The sequence below is a fragment of the Bombina bombina genome, chromosome 2 (assembly GCF_027579735.1).
Source record: "Bombina bombina isolate aBomBom1 chromosome 2, aBomBom1.pri, whole genome shotgun sequence".
Taxonomy (NCBI): Eukaryota; Metazoa; Chordata; class Amphibia; order Anura; family Bombinatoridae; genus Bombina; species Bombina bombina.
The window spans coordinates 113,483,705-113,503,096 of record NC_069500.1 but is presented as its reverse complement, the minus strand read 5'-3'; the positions used below and the strand labels follow the sequence as shown (position 1 = coordinate 113,503,096).

At 36.7% G+C, this 19,392-nt stretch overlaps 1 protein-coding gene across 1 annotated transcript in view; it reads left to right on the top strand.

Annotated features, from left to right (window-relative positions):
• The window catches only part of FYB1 (FYN binding protein 1), a 242,792-nt gene that overhangs the window by 105,546 nt on the left and 117,854 nt on the right, over nucleotides 1–19,392 (top strand). The window lies entirely within an intron of this gene.

Sequence of the window (19,392 nt, the reverse complement as noted above, 5' to 3'; positions counted from 1 at the left end):
ATATAGATAAATAAACATGAAGTAACATTTAATTCTCTGCAGTAGGTATAACAAGTTATTTAGAACACATTAAGGGAAAACATATTACAGTGTCCCTTTAAAGACAGCTCCACAGCACTGCACTACTGGGACCTAGCTAAACACGTCTGGTTAGCCAATCACAAGAGGCATATATGTGTAGCCATTAATAAGCAGCCATGTTCAGCTCTGGAGCAAAAGTGCATTGCTGGTCTGAGGCTGACTCTAACTTTGTGTTTAACTCAGGGGTTGAACACATATGCAAGCAATAGTGCAATAATTAATTGCTCCAACACAGAGTATTTTAGTATTTTCTTTCTTTCACATATGTCCCTGACAATGATGTTTAGGTCCCCTGGCCACAAAACCTCTTAACTTTCTGTTGTAATATATTGTACTAATAAAGTCATTACATCATTTAAAGTTGGGTTTGTTTCTCCAACTAATAAAGTTAGGATTCACTGTGTGTTGGTATGGTAAATACAAAACTTATGTGCATAACAACAATAGTTTAGAAAGTTTGTATTAATTGTTAACATGAAAAAGCGATCCTGAGACAAAAACAAAGAACAAACAAAAAAACAACCAGCAAATTCACTCACAGCTACAGCAGACGTCACCTCTTTTGTAAGTCATACAAACATTACAGGTAGGAAAAGACAGCGGGATCTGTTCAACTTGTCACCCCATTTTCAACCCTTTCACTGCCGAGCCATTTTCACATCCCTGTGCTTGAGGTGTTTTTAAATTTTGCATTTACCCATAAATTTTAACTCACACAAAATTATACCTGTTTTGCCTTTTTTTTTTAGCAGACCAAGGGGACGATTTATCATGGGTCTGTCCGACATGATCCGCTCAGCCAATTGGCCACTAGCAGGGGGTGTCAATCCGCCCGATCGTATAGGATCGGGCGGATTGATGTCCGCAGCCTCAGAGCAGACGGACCAGTTATGGAGCAGTGTTCTTAAGACCGCTGCTTCATAACTGCTGTTTCCCGCAAGCCTGAAGGCTCCCACGGAAACAGGGGCATCAAGCTCCATTCGGAGCTTGATAATTTGACCCCATAGCCTTTTTAGAAAATAACTTCAGTTTGCAGAAGTATCGTAATATGGGAAATGCCACTATATAAAATACATTTTTGTGTCATTTTCTGTGATGTAAATAGCAGCACAGAAGTTATTATTTCCTATTATTTGAAACACACATTGTATTGTTCAACATTTTGCCTCAGTTCCCCCCCCCCCAAAAAAAAAAAGACCTCAACAAAATATAGGATTGTACACTTTTATTGTTTTAAATTAAAATTGAATTTAGAAGAGAACATTTATTATTTTTGTCACTACGCATCTTGCAATTTATGCAAAAAAAAACGTGTAAAAGATCTAACCACACAAATATTGCATATATATATATATATATATATATATAAACACACACACACACACACACACACATATATATATATATATATATATATATATATATATATATAAACATAAACATTTTCTGCCCAAATTAATCCTTTATAGAATTTTTTTTTAAAAAATCACATAATTTTACATTCACCAAATTCGCCTATTAATTTTGATTCCTTTTTTTGTCAGTTCAGAGAAACATGGATCTTTGATCTGTAACATAAAAAAATGAGGGTAGCAGTTACTGCCAGGTTATCATTATTACTAAGGACATGAAACCCCTTAATTAAATAATGAAACCTCACTCTTTCAAATTTGGTTGCCTTATGAAATATATATTATGGTGAGAGTTTAATAAAAGCCTCTCAAAAAGCACTGAAATCCTCAAAAACAAAACCAATCCTGAGGTTATTTGTTATAACAATCAGTTAGCATGGTTACTGCTTGAGAATAAGGGGTATCAAGTTTGTTTATGTATTATTGGAAAAACATAGGGTATACCCCATTCCCTAATGCTGTTCCATATGCTTATGGTTCTGTCAAGTGATCAGTGGATAAACATCTGGACATGTGACCTCTCCTTAGAACGTATACCCCCTATGCTCCCTAAAGGGATATGAGACCCTTCATTTCCTAATGGGAACCAGACCCTTCTTCTCATGTTCCAAAAGCTTTTCTTATACCACTTGCCCATCAAAGAACTCACTACACAAACAGAATCATTACAACTTCAATCATATTCCCCAAAGCCCAAATATTAATTTTCTATTCAACTAATTGCATATAACAAATATAGCAAACATTATTAGATATTTAAAATAACAGTAATATTCTCTTCATTTATGTTTTTCCAAATGTTATTTAAATTTGATCAGCAATAAAATTAAAATTACTTGATTCATCGATAACTGTGATCAATACCTGCATGAAAATTATATTAAAATCAGCTTTATTTCTATATTAAGAAAAATACGTTTTAAAAAAGCAACCCTAGAAAACTCTACTAAAACCTAAAAACATAAATGTGGAATCTAACCTCTGGCTAAGAGGTATAAACCTTCATAGAATCCCATTAAGCCAAACTTTTGTTTAACACTTCCCATTTCTAAGAATATTAAGTCTACAATGTTTCAAGAGAAATTGACATGACACAAAATTTGTATTCAGACCTCCTGTGATCAAAGTACCCAGAAGAAAAAATGATTTCAGTTTGGCCTCACCAAATAAAGGTTCAGATTACGAGTGGAGCATTATTTAGCGCTTTTGCTAGCGTACCAATTGCGCTAGAAGTCATTTTTTGCGTGCTTCGGGTTGCACTGGTATTACAATTTAAAAGTAAAAAGTTATTGCTCTCATGCTTACCTAATGCGTGCAAATAGCTGAAGTTAGAATAGTTAGAATATTGCGCGTGATAACCTATTTCCCCATAAAAAATGTGAAACACCCTACTTGCACGCTAACCCTAACGGATATTCTCAAGTGCGCTAACCTGACATAGAAATATGAATATTTCACATTTCAATGTTCTTTACATAGCAGAATATGTTCTATTTATTCTTAAATACATATTTCTGCATATATCTGATGGTATTTTGGTACAATATACAGGTGCAGAATTATTAGGCAAATGAGTATTTTGACCACATCATCCTCTTTATGCATGTTGTCTTACTCCAAGCTGTATAGGCTCGAAAGCCTACTACCAATTAAGCATATTAGGTGATGTGCATCTCTGTAATGAGAAGGGGTGTGGTCTAATGACATCAACACCCTATATCAGGTGTGCATAATTATTAGGCAACTTCCTTTCCTTTGGCAAAATGGGTCAAAAGAAGGACTTGACAGGCTCAGAAAAGTCAAAAATAGTGAGATATCTTGCAGAGGGATGCAGCACTCTTAAAATTGCAAAGCTTCTGAAGCGTGATCATCGAACAATCAAGCGTTTCATTCAAAATAGTCAACAGGGTCGCAAGAAGCGTATGGAAAAACCAAGGGGCAAAATACCTGCCCATGAACTGAGAAACGTCAAGCGTGCAGCTGCCAAGATGCCACTTGCCACCAGTTTGGCCATATTTCAGAGCTGCAACATCACTGGAGTGCCCAAAAGCAAAAGGTGTGCAATACTCAGAGACATGGCCAAGGTAAGAAAGGCTGAAAGACGACCACTACTGAACAAGACACACAAGCTGAAACGTCAAGACTGGGCCAAGAAATATCTCAAGACTGATTTTTCTAAGGTTTTATGGACTGATGAAATGAGAGTGAGTCTTGATGGGCCAGATGGATGGGCCCGTGGCTGGATTGGTAAAGGGCAGAGAGCTCCAGTCCGACTCAGACGCCAGCAAGGTGGAGGTGGAGTACTGGTTTGGGCTGGTATCATCAAAGATGAGCTTGTGGGGCCTTTTCGGGTTGAGGATGGAGTCAAGCTCAACTCCCAGTCCTACTGCCAGTTTCTGGAAGACACCTTCTTCAAGCAGTGGTACAGGAAGAAGTCTGCATCCTTCAAGAAAAACATGATTTTCATGCAGGACAATGCTCCATCACACACGTCCAAGTACTCCACAGCGTGGCTGGCAAGAAAGGGTATAAAAGAAGAAAATCTAATGACATGGCCTCCTTGTTCACCTGATCTGAACCCCATTGAGAACCTGTGGTCCATCATCAAATGTGAGATTTACAAGGAGGGAAACAGTACACCTCTCTGAACAGTGTCTGGGAGGCTGTGGTTGCTGCTGCACGCAATGTTGATGGTGAACAGATCAAAACACTGACAGAATCCATGGATGGCAGGCTTTTGAGTGTCCTTGCAAAGAAAGGTGGCTATATTGGTCACTGATTTGTTTTTGTTTTGTTTTTGAATGTCAGAAATGTATATTTGTGAATGTTGAGATGTTATATTGGTTTCACTGGTAAAAATAAATAATTGAAATGGGTATATATTTGTTTTTTGTTAAGTTGCCTAATAATTATGCACAGTAATAGTCACCTGCACACACAGATATCCCCCTAAAATAGCTAAAACTAAAAACAAACTAAAAACTACTTCCAAAAATATTCAGCTTTGATATTAATGAGTTTTTTGGGTTCATTGAGAACATGGTTGTTGTTCAATAATAAAATTAATCCTCAAAAATACAACTTGCCTAATAATTCTGCACTCCCTGTACATCTATATCTGTACCTATATATAAATATATGATTATAAATAGGTATCAATATTTACAGATATGTTTATATTTTTATAAATAATAAGAACACATTTCCATATGTGCAGAACATTGGAATGAACAATATTTACAGTAAATACATAGTTAAAACCTTTATTACATATGAATATTGGATAAATATTCTTTTACATGTTTTCATCTGCTAAACAGCAAAGTGCTCTACTTATATATATGTCTATATATGTGTACATATGTATTTATGTGTTTATATGTGTATATATTTCGGTAAATACATATATACACGTATAAAAACATAAATACAAATGTATACATATATATATATATATATATATATATATATATCCTTACATATCCATCTTTAGACATGTATATGTATGTATCTCAATGTTAAAGCCCTTTGCCTGCCTTTTTACCCAAGACCTTTTATCTTTGAGCCCTTATAATGTTTGTGCACAATATTTTGTTTAATAATTGTTATTAGATTATGTTATTATGATTATAACTGTATTGTGTGATGTATTTTTGATGTGTTTTGTGACACCTTTTAGTTTCACGGAACAGTTAACCAAAGCTCTGAGGTTGCAGTAATCATTCTAACGTAAATTGCGATAGTGCTCACACATTCGCATTTACTTTCAGTTTGTAATGCGAGTGTAATTAAAATTGCACGCAAAGGAACGTGAAAACCAGATATCGCTCTCCTTTAAATGATAGCGCTCCACTCATAATGGTTTATACCCCCTCCTCTTCAACGTGTATAGAATTTTCTAATAGCCATATATTATGTTTCATATTTTAAATTTTTGTTTTAATTTATAAAGATGTTACAATGTATGTTTGATGAAACCTTTTTTGATGTTATTAACATATTCTCAAAGACTCTTACTGTATGGTCTAGATGTCTGTCCTATGTATTGTAGATCACAGCAACATTCTAATAGATATATAACATTTTGAATACAACTGGGCATTAATGGAACTAATTTATTACTCTTTCACTTTTGTTAAATTATTTGCAACCTTAACACATGCAACATTAAAAAAAAATCCTGTGTGTCCATCATTCAACCAAGTTTTTTTTCCACTTCTTTTAAATAACTCCTAGTTACAATGGCCCATAGTTATTAAGGACTGGCGGACCTGATCCGACACTGCGGATCAAGTCCGCCAGACCTCGCTGAATACAGCGAGCAATACGCTCGCCGTATTCAGCATTGCACCAGCAGCTCACAAGAGCTGCTGGTGCAATGCCGCCCCCTGCAGACTCGCGGACAATGGGCCGCCAATCAACCCGATCGTACTCGATCGGGTTGATTTCCGGTGATGTCTGTCCGCCTGCTCAGAGCAGGCGGACAGGTTATGGAGCAGCGGTCTTTGTGACCACTGCTTCATAACTGCTGTTTCTGTTTGAATATAAGATCATTTCAAATTTTGATCTTTATTTTTTCCCTACCTTGTATTTCCTCAATTATTTCCTCTAGATATTTATCTCTATTGTATTTATTTCTATAAAACAATTCTTTAAAGGGACACTCAAGTTAAAATAAACTTTTATGATTCAGATAGAGCAGCAGTTTTAGGACCCTTTCCAATTTACTTCCATTATCAAATTATTCACAGAATTTTTATATTCGCACTTTCTGGGTAACAAGATCCTACTGAGCATGTGTACAAGCTCACAGTGTATACGTTTACTAGTCTGTGATTGGCTGATGTCTGTCACATGATACAGGGGGCCGGAAAATGGGAGAAAAAATAAATTTGTCAGAAAAAAAATCTACTGCTTATTTGAAATTCAGAGTAAGTGCTATTGCATTGTCTTTGTATTATGTATGTGTTAATTATGTAATTCTACTGCATTGAGTGGTCCTTTAATATAAAACTATAGAGGGTGTATATTTTCTCCTGTTTTAACTTGTTTCCTTTGTAAGGTTTTGAAGACATTTTTGTGATGCCTGTATCCTTGACAGTTGAGTTTGTTTTATGTGGCAAGAAATAAACTTTTAAAATAGATTTGGCTACATTGATTATAATGGGGCTGAACTCGCAGTTGTTGAACGGGACGGGTACAAATCTTTTTGAATTATTTAATTTTTGAGTTGCAATATTGTGACTTTTTTTTCTCAAAATTTTAGTTTCACTTACAGGTTTTATGGAATCTAGACAATCACTGACTTTCAATTAAAGGGACAGTAAACATAAAAAACAATGTTACATTATTCTGCACTATGTGCATAATTATGTAACATTATCCTAGCGACACCAAAAACAAAAGACCAATTTAATCTCCTCAAAGGTATTTTCTACCTTCCGCTCCTCGCCAGCCTTTTCTGATTTTTATTTTTCTCAAAAGTGCCTCACTCTGTAACGATATGCGCCTGAACTAAATGTATTGCGCTCTCACAGCTGTAGGTTGCTTTACCCGGCACAGGAGCGTACTGCATTTTATTCAATGGCACGATTGGGCACGCTGTGATTAGACAAAGCACCCATGATGCCCTTTTGAAAAAAACAGAGAATCAGAAGAGGCTTGCGAGGAGCGGAAGGTAAGTATATGTTTGGAGGGGTTAAATCTCTCACATATCTTTCCTTTTTTAAGATATCACTAGGATAAAGGTGAATTCCATCATGTCAAATCCACCAGTACTTTTCATTGAGACAGTTCAAGAAGCTATTCCAGTTTTTTTGGAGTGAATTTTTTAAATATAATTATAAATATAAATATATATATATATATATATATATATAAGTGTGTGTGTATATTTATAGTTGGAGCAGCATATTTTGACTATATGCACAACTGATTTGTACAGTTTACATGTTTATAAATAAGACTAAAGAATAAACATATTAATGAAATACTATATAAATAGAATTCTTATCTATAAAAGAATATTTTACATTCAACCTGCGCTCAAACATTAGCATTAATAATTAATGAATTACCAAGCTTGTTTTACGTTTGCTTTAACTACGTATCTTTAGCTTCTATATGAAGGTTTGTGAAATTTCCTGCAAAACAAAAGCAAAACATTTTTAAAAGCCTGTGCAATGCCTGCTTCCTTCTTTTGTGTGTGTTTTAAAGGGACGTTATACTCAGAAATTCTCTCTTGTACTCAGAGTCTTACTGTAACGTATCAGAAAGCTAAAAGAGGTAGAGAGGAAAAGTGACCTGAAGTGTGCCGTGATCACATGGTCAGTATGCCTAAAAGGGGGCATACCCAAAGAAGTAAATGATGAAGATAAAAGTGAAGGTTAAAGGATGGGTGCCTAAAAGGAGGCAAAAAGAGACAGAGTAGGATGAGGGAAAGTTAATTAAATAATTACAACAGTTATTCAGCCAGGTCTGTGAAACACAAGAAACATTACAACTTGAGAATTGGGAATAAACCTAGCAAAGCATGATACATAGTAACATAGTAACATAGTAGATGTGGTTGAAAAAAGACTGAAGTCCATTGAGTTCAACCTATACAAATCTAAAATATATACAAAAAGCTCCAGTTAAGCTTAAATAATCCCACTAAAAGGTGACCCATTTAATACTAGCAATCATATCCATGAATTTTATAGACAGAAATGTATCCAAACCATTTTTAAATGTATCCAGGGTATTGGCATTCACTACCTCCTTTGGTAATGAGTTCCACAATTGTGAAAAGCATTTCCGTTGCAGGAGATTAAATCTCCTTTCCTCCAACCTTAAATTGTGACCTCTGGTCACAAACAATTTTCTTGGAATAAACAGAGCTTCTGCCATCTCTGTATATGGGCCTTGAATTGAGTTCCATCTTCCAAATTCTTGATGACATGAGTGGGGACCCCATGATGAGAGGTAGCTGACGCAGATCCTAATCTAAAGGAATAGCCAGAGAATGATTTAGGGTTAAAGCCTAGATACACTAAGATAATACGACAATGTTTAATGAAATGTGTTGTATTGAGGGGAGTACAGGGAAAGGTAAAAGTTGGCCATCAACTGTAGCATGAGCTGGTCCAAGACAGCTACCAGGCACCAAGAGTCATGAGTCTCAAAATACTTGACATTGATGCCGGCCCCTGTCTTTTGCATTTAACATGTATTCAAATGCAGACAGTAATGATCAGGCCTATATTCACTAAGATAATGCGACAGTTTGAATAGCAGTTATGGTCTCAAAATACGTAATAACAATGCCAACTCCTAACTGTTGCATATTACAGGAATCCATATGCAACAGTAAAGAACAGAGGGATCCGACTAAAAGATTAACTTTCTACCAGTACACATGAATATGCCTCCTTAATAACCATAATGGCCAAAAAAGGCAGTTAAAAGGGACAAACTAGGTAACAGCCCGAAAGGGGACTAAGTTAACCATTTGGACAAATTACGGAAAATACTTACCTGAATTCCTTTATAATAGCTTATTAGGATATGCAGTAAATAAAGAGGGCATATAAGGGCACAGGCCAGCTAGTGAGAGGCCACAAAATAGCTGCATAACCTGAGAAAGCTTCAGCATCAGTAACTACATGAGGAAAAAGATTCCGACACTGCAGGAATGAATACAAATATGTCATCCCAAAGTAGGTGGAACTCGTCACACATATGTAAATCAAATAAAGCAGCAGGACCAATAATACTCATAGCAAAGTAAAGCATATCGAGCAGTGACTGCAGCTCCTCCTGGTACAGACAATGGAGATCTTAACGCATGGATATGGACTACTAACCCTGCCTAACGTGACGAAAAAGAAGGAAATCTACTAGATAATGAATGGCTTTCGACAGAAAATTCTAAAAGTGAAAGACTTAATAAGTAAATTGCATCCCTGAAAACACTAAAGGCAAGGACAAAACCTAGACAGAGAGTATGTGGCTAAGTCAAAGGAACTTAGACTAAACAGCCAAATTCACATCCTACCAACTAATAAATCCTCTGAAAGTCAGCTAGCATGAAAAGAGCTGAAGTGACAGAGAGGGCAATGATACCAAAACATGAGGCTATGGGCAAAGGGGCCAAGACAGCTAGCATTCGGGAACAACAGGTGTCTCAGGGACAAGATGGCGGATGGGTGACTCTACAGAGTATCAACCCCAGCCCGAAGCTTGTGACATGAAGTCAACAATAAATACAAAACAGAATGAAACTAAAACAGAGAAGTAGCAACAGTACGTAAAAGACTTGCACAATACTGGAACCTAGCGTGCTGGGGAACAGAAGCCTAAATAAAACAGCTTGCATGCTGTAGCCAGGTAAGAAATACCCCTATGCTTTAGACATGAACTAGAGGATAATCCAGGACCAAAGTGATGGTGTACTCCCATGCTCCGATCTCCTGGTAGTAGATGGTGGGACATAGATGATGTCTGAGGCTTGAGACATAACCTATGTAACTGAAAGTAATGAATTATTAAAGCAACTTAATATATATAACATTTATGTATGTGTCTGAGGTATATGGTGCAAACAAGCAAAATCACAATGGTGATAATAAATCATAAAATACAACAAACTTGACGTCAGGTAAGAGGTAGGAATGCAAGTGTTTCCTAAAATTATAACTGAAGTATGTAGTGCAAGCAAGTGGACTCACTAGGGTGATAGCAAATCAGTTAAAAAATGAAAAATCAACTTACACGGCACCTAAGACGTGTCAGTCTCTGTCTGTAAAAGAGGTCAAGTTACCTGGGGCGTACCAGGCAAATTATAAAACGTAAAACTCAGGCCTTGTAATTACATGAAGAACGTGTCAGGTAAGAAGTAGGAATGTTATGATGTCTCATGAGACGTATGAATCTATGGACTATGAGACTTGCCACCAAACAAGTAAATTATTAAACAATAACTCAGTCCATAGGTGCCAGTAAGCATGACGGTTAACAACATGTGGTGATATAACGCCAGAAATAACAGAAATAATGCTGAAAGGGAAATAAATGTGATAAGGACATGGCATTATGTAAATGCAACAAAATGTAACTGAAATAAAACATGTGAGGTGATGGTTCGTATGAAATAAGAAAATAAACATAAGTGTGAGGTATATGAAAACAAGAAACAAACAAATCATAAAACTTGAATATACGGGACTGAAAACATGACAGCCCCTGTCTGTAAGAGGTCAAGTTACCTGGAACGTACCAGGCAAATTGAGCTTAAAACTGAGGCCTTGCGGTACCTGAAAAAACGTGTCAGGTGAAAGGTAGGCATGTTGTGTTTCCTGTAATTATAACTGAAGAATGTAGTGCAAGTGTGCGGACTCACTAGGGTGGTAGCATATCAATTAAAATTGAAAACTCAACTTGCATGGGACCAAAGACGTTTCAGTCTCTGTCTGTAAAAGATGTCGAGTTACCTGGGGCGTACCAGGCAAATTAAAAATCTTAAAACTCAGGTCTTATGATAACCTGAAAAAATGTGTCAGGTATAAGGTAGGAATGTTATGATATGACTTGCACGTATGAATCTACAGATGAGGAGACTTGCCACCAAACAAGCTATGTATTAAATGATAACTCAGTCCGTAGGTGCCCGTAAATGTGACAGGTAACAACATGTGGTGATATAACGCTAGAAAATGACAGAAATACTAATGTATGTAAAATGAAAGTGATGAGACATGACGTAAAGTAAAAACAACAAAAACATAAGAAAATAAGAGAGATGATGGTTCGTAAAAAATAACAAAATAAACACGAGCCAAAAGAATACCAACCTGAACAAAATATAGCCTAACAACTAAAAACAAGCCTAAAAAAGAAATAGACACTGAAAACTAACAACCTTTATGTTAAAAAAGTCATGCAAAAGCGTTCGAACCTACCAGACGGATCCAGAAGTATAGGAAGCATTAATAACAGACTAGAGATATACAAACCAAAAAACAAATAAATCCAAAAAGGAATAAATATAGCTAAATTGAAACAACGAAAGCGTTTGAAGCTACCGAATGAATCCAAAAGCATATGAACATGATTAGAACTAAGAATATACAAAGCAACAACAACCTTAATGAAACAACAGTGTATTGAAAACGAAAGTAAATCAAATTAAGAACACAAAGTACCAAACGTATGTATTCGAAATATAAGGAATGGTTCCGATAGCGCGGTGGCTATGGACAGTAATTAAAAAGGACAAGCTTAACATTACACATCAAACATCAAAAATATATGTAACCAAATATGAATATAGCTAAATTGAAACAAAGTAAGCATATGAAGCTACCAAACGAATCTGATAGCATACGATTGTGAGAAAACTGCAAATATGCAAAGCAACAACAACCTTAATGAAACACAGCATACAGAAAATGAGCATAAAACAAATTACATCACAATGTACCAAATGTATAAATTTGAAAAGTATAACAAATGGATCTGATAGTGCGGCAGCTATGGACTTGAATAAAAAAGCAAACATAGAAAACAAAAAACAAACGTGTGAGAAAGCAGATATAAAATGGTGTGAAGATATCAAAAGCAATCAAAAGGACAACCATATTGTTAAACTAACCATACCGAATATTAACAATACAGCTAAATTGAAACAACGAAAACATACAAAGCTACCGAACGGACCTGATAATATAAGAACATAATTAAAACCTACAAATATACGAAGCAACAACAACCTGTATGAATTTATACAACAAGTATAAAAACGTATGTATTCGAAGTGTAACAAATGGATCAGATATTGTGGTAGCTATGGACAGAAATGAAAAGTAATCAAAGAAAACAAAAAATAAACGTGTTTGAAAGCAGATATGAAATGATAGTGTGTAGAGATATCAAAACGGTTAAAAGAGAAAACATTAACTTAGTAAAGAAATAATCTTGATATACCAACTGCAAATTTTCAACTGAGTCGAATCAAACAACAGATGCGTAAGGAATCAAATGTGAAACAATTTGAATCGATTGAACTCGACTAACTTCGAACACAACGTAAACAGGAAGCAGAAACCAGAAAACATAAAGGAAACGCAGACAAAGAAGATTGGGTATATACAGATATATATATGGTAAGACTCCTCCTACAAATTCAGGCTAACCTATGGCCAGCCTTCCAACTGATCCATCTGAAATGGAATGCTATAAAATGGATCAGGTCCGCCAGACCTCGCTGAATACGGAGAGCAATACGCTCTCCGTATTCAGCATTGCACCAGCAGCTCACAAGAGCTGCTGGTGCAACGCCGCCCCCTGCAGACTCGCGGCCAATGGGCCGCCAGCAGGGGGGTGTCAATCAACCCGATCGTACTCGATCGAGTTGATTTCCGGCGATATCTGTCCGCCTGCTCAGAGCAGGCGGACAGGTTATGGAGCAGCTTGATAGATAGGCCCCATAGAATTTTCCAGATCTAGAAACTTAACAGGATACATGTTGCAGTGTCAGGAATACATCAGTGTCATTACCAACAATGTGAAAATATTTTTTTGGTAAAAAAAATAAATAAAAAAGGTCTATGTTTTGTTCTAACTATATGTATCAACTATCAATCCAAAAATTTTCGAATTTCTAGGAAAATTAATAAACACTTCATTTTGACTTATAGATTTTCAAATAAAATATAGACTGTGCTAGGCTAATAATATATAACTTCTGTTTCATATAATATAACTATGCGTGGCATTAGGGTTGCCACCTTTCATGGAAAAAAATACCGTCCTTAACAGTAATTTGCATAAATTATTTTTAAAGGGACAGTCTAGGCAAAAATAAACTTTAATGATTCAGATAGGGCATGTAATTTTAAACAATTTTCCTATTTACTTTTATCACCAATTTTGCTTTGTTCTCTTGGTATTCTTAGTTGAAAGCTTAACCTAGGAGGTTCATATGCTAATTTCTTAGACCTTGAAGCCCACCTCTTTTCAGATTGCATTTTAACAGTTTTTCACCACTAGAGGGTGTTAGTTCACGTATTTCATATAGATAACACTGTGCTCGTGCACGTGAAGTTATCTGGGAGCAGGCACTGATTGGCTAGACTGCAAGTCTGTCAAAAGAACTGAAAAAAGGGGCAGTTTGCAGAGGCTTAGATACAAGATAATCACAGAAGTTAAAAGTATATTATTATAACTGTGTTGGTTATGCAAAACTGGGGAATGGGTAATAAAGGGATTATCTATCTTTTAAAACAATAAAAATTCTGGTGTAGACTGTCCCTTTAATCAAAATTCTGACACTAACGCTGTTAAGGTTGATTTTGAATGATCTTTTGTTTATAAATAGATTCCAACACACTTAGTCGTAACTTTACATTTACTTAAACCCTAAAAATAGCAGCCATGTCAGTAAAATACTGGCTAGGTGGCTCGTAGGGTTGCCAGGTGTGCAAAATTATTATTATTATCTTTATTTATAAAGCAACAATATTTTACGCAGCATTATACAAAGATATTTTACAATCATAAGGGTATAATACAATATGAAACTTACAATAAGACATTATGGGCAAGATTCTGAGTGGAGCACAAAGGTTTGCGCAAGAGCGATATGGGGTTTATCGTAGGGGTTTGCACTAGATGGGCTTACCATTGATATTAGCAGGCCCATTTATCAAAGGGCTTGCGGACCTGATCCGACACTGCGGATCAGGTCCGCAAGACCTCGCTAAATGCGGAGAGCAATACGCTCTCCGCATTTAACATTGCACCAGCAGCTCACAAGAGCTGCTGGTGCAACGCCGCCCCCTGCTGACTCGCGGCCAATCGTCCGCCAGCAGGGAGCTGTCAATCAACCCGATCGTATTCGATCGGGTTGATGTCCGGCGATTCCTGTCCCCCTGTTCAGAGCAGGTGGACAGGGTTATGGAGCAGCGATCTTTAGACCGCTGCTTCATACGTTGTGTTTCTGGCGAGTCTGAAGACTCGCCAGAAACACGGCCCTTCAAGCTCCATACGGAGCTTGATAAATGGGCCTGTATGAGTTGAAAGTAAACGTGATGGCTTGAGAGCAATTGCGATTTACGCTAGAATGATTACCGTGACTTCATAGCTCTGGTTAACTGTTTTGCCAAACCAAAAATTTGCACAAAATACATAAAAAATAAACTACAAATTATAGTTAGACTAATAATAACACCAAATAATAAAAATTATTTTAAAAAAATATTGCACATAAAAGTTATAAGGGCTTAAAGATATGAGATCTCAGTTGTTAGAAAACATTGAAATACATACATATACATGTCTAAAGATGGATATGTATGTATATACAGTATATGTATATATATATGTGTACATATGTATTGATGTATTTATATGTGTATATATGTATTTTCAGACATATGTACACATATTATTATTATTATCAGGTATTTGTAGAGCGCCAACAGTATCCGCAGTGCTATAAACTTAGAGTATACAAGATAACATTTTCAGGGATCAAATGGGAAGAGGGTAGAGGGCCCTGCCGAGATTTGCACTGTTATAGTTGGCTCCTATGAAGGTGAACTACAAACAGCTGGGCTCATAGACTTACATGCTAAGGGGTTCAAGGGGATAGCAGTGGAGATAGGAAGGTTAGTGTAGGTTGAAGGCATCCCTGAATAGTAGAGTCTTTAGGGAGCATTTGGAGCTTTCAAGACTAGGGCAGAGACTTGTAGAGCGAGGCAAAGAGTTCCATAACATGGGAGCCAGTCTGGAGAAGTCTTGTAAACGGGAATGTGAGGAGGTAACAAGAGTGTAGGAGAGTAGGAGATCATAAGCAGAGCAAAGGGGATGGGAGGGAGAGTATCTGGAGACAAGGTCTGAGATGTAGGGGGGAGCAGTGCAGTTGAGGGCTTTGTATGTCAGAGTGAGAATTTTGTGTTTAATCCTGGAGGCAAGAGGAAGCCAGTGAAGGGATTGGCACAGAGGTGCAGCAGATGAGGAGCAAGGTTTAAGGAAGAGGAGCCTGGCAGAGGCATTCATTATGGATTGTAAAGGAGCAAGGCGGCAGCTAGGGAGACCAGATAGGATGGGGATGCAGTAGTCGAGGCGAGAAAGGATAAGAGAGTGGATTAAAATCTTAGTTATGTCTTGTGTAAGGAAATATCTTAGGGTGGAAGCGGCAGGCTTTAGCCAGGACTAAATGTGAGGAGTGAAGGAAAGATCTGAGTCAAGTGTGACCCCAAGACATTCGGCATGTGGGGTAGGGGTAATGATGGAGTTATCAACAGTTATAGAGAAATGGGAGGTGGAGATTTTGGAAGAAGGGGGGAAATAAGGAGCTCAGTTTTGGAGAGATTTAGCTTGAGGTAGTGAGAGGACATCCAAGATGAGTTAGGAGAGAGACCGTTAGTGACACGGGTTAGCAAGGAAAGAGGTCTGGTGCAGAGAGGTGTCGTCGGCATACAAATGATATTGAAACCCGTGGGACTTTATTAAGGAATCTAATGATGACGTGTAGATTGAGAAGAGAAGGGGACTGAGGACGGATCCTTGTGGTACCCCAACAGAAAGAGGTAATGGGGCAGAGGATGCCCCACAGAAGGCTACACTAAAGGTACTGTTAGACAGATAGGAAGAGAACCATGAGAGAGCAGTGTTGCAGATGCCGAAGGATTGGAGGGTTTGGAGCAAAAGAAGGTTGTCAACCATGTCAAAGGCTGCAGACAGATCAAAGAGGATAAGCAGAGAGAAGTGGCCTTTGGATTTTGCTGTAATTAGGTCATTGGTAACCTTAACAATTGTTTCTGTGGAGTGAAGGGGGTGAAATCCAGATTGCAGTGGGTCAAGGAGGGAGTTTAATGTAAGGAACTAGGATAGGCGTGCATATACTAGCTTTTCAAGGAGCTTTGAGGCAAGAGGGAGTAGGGAAATAGGGCGGTAATTGGATGGGGAGGTTGGATCAAGAGAAGGTTTTTTAAGGATAGGTGTAACCAGTGCATGTTTAAGAGATGAGGGAAATATACCAATGCTGAGGGAAAGGTTGAAGATGTGTGTGAGGATAGGGGTAAGGGAAGAAGAGAGGGAGGGGAGTAGCTGTGAGGGTATGGGTTTAAGGGGACAGGTAATGAGGCGAGAGGACAGTATAAGGGCAGAAACTTCTTCAACTGTAACAGGGGCAAAAGAGCTAAACTTACATATAAACACTTAAATACCTATGTACACAAATAAAGACATAAGTGCATTTGAGCCCTTTGCAGTTAAGTAGATGAAAACATATAAAATAATATTTATGCAATATTAATTTTTAATAAAAGTTTTAACTATGTATTTACTTTAAATATTTCACATCCCAATGTTCTTTAAATATCGGAATTTGTTCTAAGTATTTATAAATACATATTCCTATATATATAAATATCTGTATATATCCATATACATATATTATCATGTACATATAGGTATAGATATATATTGCACCAAAAAAAAATATATGTAAAAATGATTATTTATGAATAAATAGAACCTTATTCTGTTATGTGAATGTAAAATATTCATATTTTCATGTCCAGTTAGCAGACATGAGAAATTAGATTGGGTTTGCGTGAGAGTGGGGTGTTTTTTCCACTTTATTTCCTCCATTGAGTTCTATAGGGGAATAAGTGAATAAGCTCGATTTTTTTGCACTCGTCGGGTTAGTCCTCAAACAAAAACACTTTACTTTCAACTCATAATACAAGCGCAACCCGACGAGCGCAAAAAGCTTACTTCTAGCCTAATTAACGCTCGAGCAGAAGAATTAATTAGCACCCTACTTGTAATCTAGCCCTATATAAGATTATACACTGTACATAAGTAAAAGGAGAGAAGCACCCTGCCCGTAAGCACAATCAGTTGTAGATGTACATTTATACAAAGGGAGCTACAGATAGAGAGGCTCACAAATTTATAATCTGTCAACCAGACAGTCCAGCACTTTAGAAAGCTGTTCAGTAAAATCTTCATAAAAATACTGGATACTGAAATGTGCAGTTTTTAAAGTACCTGAGTGTTAGCTTAATCTAAAAGTCCTCCTATGCCTAAATGTATTACAAATAGTGAACACAAATTGGCAACCAAGGGAGTCAAATCACTTCTGTTTACATATTACTGGCACCCTAGGGGTACATTTACTGCTCAGTTGTGAAAAATGTATATATCATGGGATCAAGAGTGAGGGCTAAAGAAGAGCTTTTAGGGGGTGCATTGTACAACCCCAACTAACATTGTGCCCAGTTACTGCCAGACTGTTCAGTATTGTTGTAGAGGACATCTGGCAACTATAGCGGCATTGGTAACCCTATGTGGCATCTTGCTTCTTGACTATACTGAGAATTTGCAAACTGGAAGAATTATTAATTTTGCTTCACAGTATAAAGGGCTGTAATGCCTAATGATTGTAAAACTCAATGTAATCTGAGGCGTCAGCTTGTAATACAATGTATATCATGCTCAGAAGCATTTAATTCTATCAATGTATCACATTTACAGGCAGAACCACATTTGGCAATAGGCAGTTGCCTAGGGAGGCTCTGGCACAAAGGGCAACCTACTGGTTAAGTTATACAACTGTACAGTTTACAACATTTTTTCTTAAATGTGATGTTCTATAGATTAACTTGGATTCTCTTTCAAGAAATATGGCCTCTTCTTATACAGAAATATGCTCGTGAGGATGCTCATATATATTAGTGGTAAATTAGAGGGATGATCTTGTCCAAAAAATTGTGTGTTGCTTATAAAATTTCAGTTCTGAATTAGTTTTTTATTAAATACACTTGTTAAAAAAATAATAATCCATTACAGCTTTTACTGTGTCCATGGGGCATGCAGAGCATATATGCATAGATTATGTGTATCATGTTAACAATGAAGCAGATTGCATTATTGTTAAAACAAACAATAAAGTGAAGTAATAAGTGAATAAAATATACAATCAGTAACAAAGTCAAAAAGAGATTCACTGCATTATAAAAGGATATTAAATGTAAGATTTCTTCATATAAGGTAAGGATTTCCTTCCAGGTCTCTCAGCAGTGCACATGTAAATAAAAAACAATGGTGCAATATTGTCACAGTCTTAAATATAAGTACTGGTTGAAACCTACTCATGTTCTTCTGTGTTAGCCTGTGTTATAGTTGGATCAAATAGTAACTGGAACTGAACTCAACTGGATACTTTAAAATCCGCTTTTATTAAAAACACTGAGGAACAAGCAGTTCCACAGACCAGAGCAACAGAGATGCAAATAAAACTTCCAAGATCCCCCAGTGAACTACTTGCTCTCAGGCTATGAGTCCCACTGTAGATTTGCATAATCAACAAATGCAAGATAACAAGACAATGCAATAGCACTTAGTCTGAACTCTTAATTTTTAGACCTCAGTTACAGGAAAAGGAGGCAACAGGAAGGGCTCAATGGTATATATATATATGTGTGTGTGTGTGTATATATATATAAAATTAAGAAAAGGAAGTATTAGAAAATACCCTTAATCCAGCACACACTCATGTACCAATTTATTGCAACAACCCGCAGATTACATATGCATTCAATCAAAGGATGCAGACAAGGGCAGTATGCATAAACAAACATATTTATTTATTACTACTAAATAATACTGCTTAATAGCATTGTCCGTATGCACAATCAAATAGTGATTGATACTACTGCATAACAAAACCTAATAAGTAAATAAACAATTAACAAGAACAAACTGCGGTTCTGTCAGAAATTATAAAGTCCGGTGTTCAGTGGCTGTGAATCTTCGCATGCAAGTAACAATAGTTAGTTTACGATGTCAGAAAGCAAAAGCAAAAACTAGAAGATTAGTTGCCAAGCTATATGTCGACATAAGCAAT